General features: G+C 40.2%; 1 long non-coding RNA gene across 1 annotated transcript; it reads left to right on the forward strand.

The window, feature by feature from the left end:
- Positions 1–1998: 1998 nt before the first annotated feature.
- LOC118494533 lies at positions 1999–8438 on the forward strand. The gene is made up of 3 exons (XR_004896671.1): positions 1999–2973; positions 4276–4377; positions 8213–8438. It is a non-coding gene; the product is annotated as an uncharacterized LOC118494533 (long non-coding RNA).
- The last annotated feature ends 420 nt before the right edge of the window (positions 8439–8858 follow it).

The following is an 8858-nucleotide window of genomic DNA, read 5'->3' on the forward strand; positions in this document are numbered from 1 at the left end:
CTCACCAAAGCTACATAATGTGAGAAAAGGTAATCAGGCCCACTGTGGAAATGACAAAGGCCCAGTTTTCCTTTTACAAGTCGAAGTAACATCACAATTATTCTAAAGCTGTTATTTTAAGGTAAACAAATTACAATATGTTGCTTTTAGACATTTTTAAATTCAACAGACATAATACCTTTATTTATAACATAATGTACCAATACTGACAGATTGAACTGACTGAAATTTACTGAGGCTGCTAAGTTAGCCTATACAAACTCAGGTTGCAGTTAACAGTGCTCTGTTAGCCTATACAAACTCAGGTTGCAGTTAACAGTGCTCTGTTAGCCTATACAAACTGAGGCTGCAGTTAGCAGTGCTCTGTTAGCCTATACAAACTGAGGCTGCAGTTAGCAGTGCTCTGTTAGTCTATACAAACTGAGGCTGCAGTTAGCAGTGCTCTGTTAGCCTATACAAACTGAGGCTGCAGTTAGCAGTGCTCTGTTAGCCTATACAAACTGAGGCTGCAGTTAGCAGTGCTCTGTTAGCCTATACAAACTGAGGCTGCAGTTAGCAGTGCTCTGTTAGCCTATACAAACTGAGGCTGCAGTTAGCTGTGCTCTGTTAGCCTATATAAGTTCAGGTTGCAGTTAGCTGTGCTCTGTTAGCCTATACAAACTGAGGCTGCAGTTAGCTGTGCTCTGTTAGCCTATACAAACTCAGGCTGTAGTTAGCAGTGCTCTGTTAGCCTATATAAGTTGAGGCTACAGTTAGCAGGGCTCTGTTAGCCTATACAAACTGAGGCTGCAGTTAGAAGGGCTCTGTTAGCCTTTACAAAATGCGGCTGTAGTTACCAGGGCTCTGTTAGCCTATACAAACAGACAGTACAGAACAAAAGACAGAAGAGGCACATCTGGGTTTGGGTCGAAAGAATGACCCACTATTTCACACGTCAAAGACACAGTATGATTTAGCAACCACACAGGATAGATGGTATTTAGTGCCAGCCAGTTTTAATGTGACTACTGTATTTCAACTAAGTTACTTTCCTTTACTACTGGTTCAAGTAATCAATGTTCAGATTATAACATTGACTAAGGCTGCGTTCCAGACAATCAGAACTTGAATATTTCCAACCTACTAGTTTAAGCACAATGGAACCGGCCCAGTTCCTGCCTGTACTTGTTTGGTATTAGCAAGCTTGTTGATGACTCCAATGAGGATAGCATAGTGGTGGAAGTCACAGTTCTAGTGGTTCTCTGTCTGTGCTTTGCTTTCTCTTTCTCTCTCAATGAGATTTATTTGTGATAGATTGATTAATGCCGGCAATAACATTACTTGCAAGTTGCACCAGTAACTTAGTTGTTAATGTTCATTAGCTGATAGAGACAGGTAACTGCTGTCAGCTAGCTGCAAGTTTCTATACTGTAAATGTAGTTCGAGATTTTTTTCAGTTTTACGGTTTCTTTCGCCAGGCTTTGCCCTCTCCGTCATACACAGAGCAGAGCAGCGGTCAATAATGGCAAGCTCCATGGTGTTTCACAGGACTGCTCCTCAAATCCAGTACCTCCTAAGCCGCTGCCTCGCAGCCCAGTTGCCCAAACACCAGTACCCCACCGATCCCATTACTCTTCCATTACCCCACGCACTAACTTTATTGTCAGTATAACTGACAATAGCAAAGGCTTGAACAGCCATGCACCATCTCAGCCCAATGCCTTTGTTTTCCCCAAGCGTAACTTTGGCCAGACTGCATGCACATTCAGTGTCAAAAGAGATGTGGTGGTGACAGTTGAAGGTATCAGATGGTAAATAAAATTCTAACATGTAACATTGAGCAAAAACTATGTAAGATTCAATGAAAGATTAGATAATAATTAAATAGCTCAAGACAGGCTGTTATGTTGTGGTTATATCACAGCTAAGGGGGGTTGTTTGGCCTGTTGCGAAGCGTCATCCTATGGCAATATGACAGTTATAGGCACATTCCAATTAAAATGATAATATTCACAATAGAATAGGCCCTCCAGGGCTGACTGCCTGCATATACCAAGGCAGTTGCTATGGAGCGCAGCACAGAAAAATGCTTAACACTAAAGAAAGTCACACTATAACACAAACTATCCGATCGAGGCAGCGGTAGAGCAGCAACTCGTGTTCTGCGCTGTCAAATGACTGCTTTTGAATGAATGCTTTTGTAAAAACAGCTTCAGTTCCTCATCGTAAAGGGCTGTCTGACAGCAAGGTAAAGCCTTGAAAATATTCTAAATATAGCGGGGATACTTGTGTATGGGCAGTTTGCCTCCGTGGCACCAGCTATCAGTTTATTAGTCCCAGAAAAAAAATTCTGGCTTTTGTATATGAAGTAATAAATAATTACTATGATTTAAAGCTTTAGATGATAAAATAAAAAAGTGCAAATTATATCTTACAGTACTAAAGAACATGCATATTTGCACTAGTCGCTTGTGCCCACCCAACATTTTTTACTGCGTCCGCCATTTAAAGCTGACCAGAACCGGGCCTGAATGGAACACCACTCAGTTCTAAATTCCTAAATGTAAACTACAAAACCATCTACCCTAAAATTAAGGATATTAAAAGTGTATACAAATATTTTTCTTTTGGATGCAATTATAATTTGGTGAAACACAACTCAACAATACCATGCAATACAATGATACCATGCCCATACTAAATCAAAGAGGTGAGGGAGGAATACACATTTCCTGACTTTTTTGGTCCCCAATTTACCTATGCCTGTCACGAGGATTCAGCTGCTGACCTCAAACACACTTTTCCTGACTTTTTCGGTCCCCACCTCGACCTTGCCCATCCCCCACCCACACGAGAGCTGCTGACAGTGAGTGGGCGGAGCATGTGCAGGTGCAGTTAGAAGCAAGCAGGAGCACAAGCTGGCAGCAGCACAGACAGAAGGTGCTCCTACAGACACTAATGGACGAGGAACACATGGAAACTAACGTTGGGTAAGTAAAGTTACACTGAACTGTTTTAGTAATTATTAATTAAGCGTGTTTTCAGTCTTAGGTTTGCAGCTAATGTTTATATTAGCATGGTTTGCCAATGCTAACAATGGCTAAGTTGTCACCAGCTAGCTAGCTAGTGTTACAATATTGTTAGCAAACTACAACGTTAGCTACACTTTTGAGCTGGTATTTCAGCATATTTTTCGGTTATGGACTGCCTTTTTTGCCGCTGACTGTTACTGGGCTGGTCTCTACTTCTGTATAGTTATAGTATTACTAACATTATAAAGTTAGATAATATTCATGTCTGTGGGAGCAAGGGGCTAAGGAGAGAAAATGGGGATGTTTAATGAGCATTTCTCACCTGCTACAGTGATCAGTAATGTTAATGTTAGCTACTGTAACTACCAATGTTCAGTATCTTTCTAGAATAAGTTCTTAATACAGGGCTAAACAAGTTATACACCTAAAGTTTAACAAACAAAAAATGGGCTAATTATTTTCTAATCTTAAAGAAAACCATGAATTAGTTTTACTCTTCTCATTCATATCAATGGTTCTGCTAGCACAATTTACTTTAATTCTGTTAAAAAATGGTGTTGGAGCAGCCATACAGCGCAGTGAGACAAACCAACACATTCTTTTTTTTCTTCTTTTTTTACACACCAACGTGTTCTCATTTTTAACTCGTCGTTACGCTTTGTCATTGTCAACGCACAGGACACCGAGGGCCCAGACTAGGTTTAGTATAAGGAATAAGAATAAGACCAGGCTGGACAGACGCACAGAGAGTAGCTTTTCCTCACAGCGTAAAACATGTCTGAATGTAACAGTCAAATGTGAGGTGGTGGAAACTGACTTATTAGACTTCTACAGGCTGCTTTGTGTAAAGTTTCAGCTGTTATTTTAAATCTGAGGCATTGCTTCTATAAATATCTCTGCTTTCATTCTGCCACACCTGCAGTGCTGTCTGTTGTTCTGCACATGGTCACATTTAACCTGGTTAATTAAGAGCAGGTAAACAGACTGATAAGAGCCCATAAACTTCATTCAAGTCATTTTATCATCTCTATAACCATCTTTTAAGTAAGGGAGATTTTTTTTCTCTGTATAGGTTTAAGCATGGACTTGATTTTCTTATCTCCACAAGCTGCAAACATAACCTTATTGTTACTCAAAGAAACTTAACTGTAGAGCAGCTACTGGGCATCCTTCAAATTACAGATATTTAAAAAAATTATGAAAGGAACGATGGGATACATACAGATGTTACATCAACTGTTTGTGTTTAACCACTTGCAAATAGAGTGCAGGATACACCAGGCTGAAGGAACGCTTACAACGCCTGAGGGAGCTTCATAATACATCTTTATCCGGGAACATGGAATCCGTAAAACACCAAAGCCAGGTAATAATAAGGTGGAATTTTAAATGTGATACAATAATGTAATATAATATTAATACACACATTCAAATTCACCTGTCTTTTCAATGGGGCCTCTTATACTTTGTTTTAGTTTTAATAAAGAAAACTATGTGTGTAGGAGGGTAGTGCCCTGGCTCTTTAGCTCTTTGTGAAGTCAGGTGAACAGTGCAGTACTCTGAAAGTCACCCCCATCGGTGCGAAACATCTCTCCTCTCTCCGTTGACTTGTATTGTGTGAAGGTTTCCTCTTTATTCTGTCTGCTAGAAAACACAAACATGTCTAAAAGCTGCTGTGTGGCGGTATTCACTACCAACAAGGTAAAGAACCCAGAACTTAAATTCTTAAGGGAGAATGGAGAGACACAACGCTAACAATATGTCCGACGTTACATTTGCAAACATTTAGTTACCAAGTCAAATATCAAAATGTTAGTTTTAGGCTAACTATATGTCTGTAAGTTAAGCTAACACATGTAACATCAGACATGTCTTTAGATTAGTGTCAGAATCCTACAATTTCTCCATTCTCTCTGCTGATATCTCACGTCTGTATCCACTTTTCTCTTTATAAAGCTCAGTTTTTTGAATCAGCAGCTTATAAAAACTTAAGTTCTGGGTTCTTTACCCTGTTCGTAATGAATATCAGCACTCAGCAGCTTTTAGACATTTTTCTGTTGTTAGTTAGCAGATGAAATAAAGAGGAGTCAATGGAGAGCAGAAAGTTGTTTTCCTCTCTGGTGGGGGCAGGACTTAAATGCACCCTGTCTCTATGACGCCCACTCTCCCTCCATGCTGCCAGTGCCCTGAGTTCCTCATTCATCCACTGACAAAAATTCAGCCAGATGCTGGCAGTAGTACAGGCGCTGGCGGCATGGAGGGAGGTCAATGCCAAACTCATGGTGTGAGTGCAACCGTAGCGTGATGAAGCGGGAGATAGACAACTTTTTAAAACATACGCACTATGAAGGATAGAAAACTGCCGAGATTATGGGAAAACATTTTATTTATCTGATTCACTGCTCATTTTATTTCTATAGTTTGTAGCTGACTTTACTAGCTGACTTCTCTATTGGCTGTTGAAACAGGTGACATCCTTACGTTATAAAACCAGCCTCTGGAGACTCAACCAGCTGAGTTGGGACGGCATAAGCTGACTTGAGTCGAGTTAAGACGGGCCAGTTCAGACCCCAGCAACTTTTACCTGCTATGTTCTAAAATTTCATCTCATTGCGAATCTTGGTCTGAATTGTACTTAAGGCGAGACACTACAGGTGAATAGGCTAAAATTTTAAAATAATAGATATCTCCATGAAACTTCCTCAGTTGATTACTTACACAAGTATATAAAAAAAATGTATTACAAGTTTTTGAAATGTGTATGTTTAATTATGCAAATTATGCATTTTCTCATTAAATATGCGCGATTTTGCAAATATTTTCGGTAGATAGATCTGAACATATGATAAAGCCAGGTGCAAAATTCTTTTTTCATTTTGTTTACACACAAGATGAAAACAAAATTACAGAGGGATTTCAGGATATCTGCTTTCATTACCTAGGAAATCAAAATATACTGTCCATAGCCCTAAAAAAATCGATTTTCGCCATGTTTTTTTGCTTAAAATGTCACATAAATCAGGGCAGGAATGATTTATTAACAAATCCCTCTGTAATTATCTTCAGAATACTACTAAGTGTATAACTGGAAAGTTTGGTGCTACACAGGCTGAGATGTTTCTACTGGAGAATGACAAAAAACTCATTTTGAGAAAACGGCATTTAAAGATTTAAATAGTGGAATTTAATACATTTCTATTGGAAAAATTGCTCAAAAACAGAATAAATGCTCAGGCCCTTAGTGATAATAATATAGAATATTTCAAGCTCATGAAAATTGATTATTTAATAAAATGGCAGGCATATAAGGCCTACAACTGCAGTAACTTAATGAATTAACATTGGCGTATCATGCACAAAGTTGCCGACAAAACCCACGCTGGACAGTTGTATGGACACAGAACAAGACCAACAATAGATGTAACAGCTTTTTTAAAATCTAATTGTCCATTCCAGCACCATATGTATTTTAGCTGTGCTTAGACTCTTGTGCCTATGTTTTGCACTGGCAGCTGTGACGGCCTCAGCTTTCGAGATCCTGAGCATATCAGTTTCTCTCATTGAATTGACCATCACATGTGCTCTGAAGCCACAACTTCTCCATAACAGAAAGCATGACAGAGGCACCTTCATCAAGGTGGAGATGGCCATACTTGCTGCTGCTCCAGCTTACTTTTCCCACAAAACAGTCCCCTCAGTCAGCTGATGGTGAAGATAACTAACCAGAACCAGTCCTCTCAGTCAGCTGATGGTGAAGATAACTAACCAGAACCAGTCCTCTCAGTCAGCTGATGGTGAAGATAACTAACCAGAACCAGTCCTCTCAGTCAGCTGATGGTGAAGCTAACTAACCAGGCTCCATTCAGCACTGGTTCATAACACAACAGAACAAAACTAATTATGACTCATTCAAAAGACCAATATTTAGAACATTGGAGAAAGCAAACAAAGTAGACTAAATTATTATTTGACAGATTATCTTCACACTGTCGGAGATACAAAGAAGAGACGGATCCTGACTAAATACAGTCTCAGTGACCACCAGCTGGGTCAGACAGAGATACACTTCCTCGTCAACTGGGAAAAACTATCTTCACTAAGAGAATTACACCTTGGAAAAATAGCCAAAAAAAGTTAACACCAGAAGAGAAGCTGGTAGTTCTCCTAGGAGAAGGGACAGCAGCTCCACTGACAGCTACATATGGATCTGCCTGCTACAGCCTGAGGGACTCACACCACTTAGGATCCCAAAATTACAGATTTGTGTTTGCCTATTATATAGTAATTATATTATACAAAACTGTATGTGTGTGTGAGAGAGAGAGAGAGAGAGAGAGAGAGAGAGAGAGTCTGATTACCTCCGCTGTCTGAACACTCCTGTTTTCTGAACGACAGTTTAAACATCGACATACTATGTGAAGGCATTTCATCATCTGCTGTCTTAGTTTGTGATCCCCTGTGTCTTCTTGCTAATAACAACTGTTATCGCTGTTTCGTCTTCTCTGAGGTGATTTTCGGCCGTTTTCGACGCACTTCTTTCAGCATTTTGAGCTGCCGCGGAAATGTCAGAGCGCATCACGTGACCATTCTGAACGAATCACGTTGCCAGAAATTGGCATCAGCCAATGAGATTGCGCATTTTGAGTTAAATCCCCCCTTTTACTTTCATGATTGGTTGCTGATAAAAAGGAAATGACCATATTTGGATCCGACAGCATTGTACAGGAGAAAGAGAGCTTTCCAACGGTATATGTGACGACAGGGTGCAGACAGCGATCGCGGAGCAGCAGGATGATTTAGAACGCCAACTTTTGTTGAATTTAGGTGAAATCTACCGACGCAAACAGACAAAGTGTAGTAAAATAAAGACCTAAATGTGTATTTCGGACTTTATTTCACCACAAGTCTGAAAGAAGACATGTTATTGAAGGCAAATAGCCCAAAATCTCAAAATTGACCAGTGAAAAAAAAACGATGTTTTTGCCTGCCGTGTCTCGCCTTAATAGTTTACTTCAACCTGGCTTTTATGGCTATGATTTTTATATATATATATATATATATATATATATATATCCCTAAATTCTACATACTTTGCTGCCTTAACCTGAAAAACTGTAAGGGAAGCATGCCATGCTTATAGCAGAAACACTGTGATATAGTGATTATTTTGCCAGTAATTTATATTGTTTTTCCCCCCACAGGAAGTAAGCCTAGATTCTGAGAGTTCACATGATGAGGTTGGTGATGACCCAAATGTACCACCCCTGAGGAGAACTGACAGCGTATCTGTAAGTTTGCATAATTAAAACAAGCTGGGCACCTAACTTTTACAAAAGAAAATAAACAGACAGGATAATTCTTTGGGGAAGGTTGGCAGGTTGGCAGTGAATCCTGAGCGTAAGTTCCCATATGAACAGACTATGCTGAAACAGCTGAAAAAAAGTTCTCAACAGTTATGGCGTTTTTCCATTACATGGTACCTGCTCGACTCGCCTCGACTCTACTCGCCACGGTGTGCGTCCGTTTTCCATTGCAGATTTAGTACCACCTCAGCGTGGCTGGTCGTCATGCTGGCTCGACGCACACACCAGCGCACAAGTATAACATCAGGCCACTTGAGCTTGTTTTACAGTTCTGTGGAGGCTCCACGCAGAGCTTTCTCCGTAGCCTGTGTAGCCTGTGTAATATGTGGGCCCTGATGTATACATTTGTCAGCTGGTTTGTGCGTCGAGCCAGCATGTGTGTGTGTACGTAGGATACGGTGAAAGCTCTGCAAGGAGCCGCCACAGAACTGTAAACAGCGGTGCCGTAGTAAACTACTGTGACCTAACGCGACACACACACAGA

This window comes from Sander lucioperca, unplaced genomic scaffold (genome assembly GCF_008315115.2).
Source record: "Sander lucioperca isolate FBNREF2018 unplaced genomic scaffold, SLUC_FBN_1.2 Unpl_14, whole genome shotgun sequence".
Taxonomy (NCBI): domain Eukaryota; kingdom Metazoa; phylum Chordata; class Actinopteri; order Perciformes; family Percidae; genus Sander; species Sander lucioperca.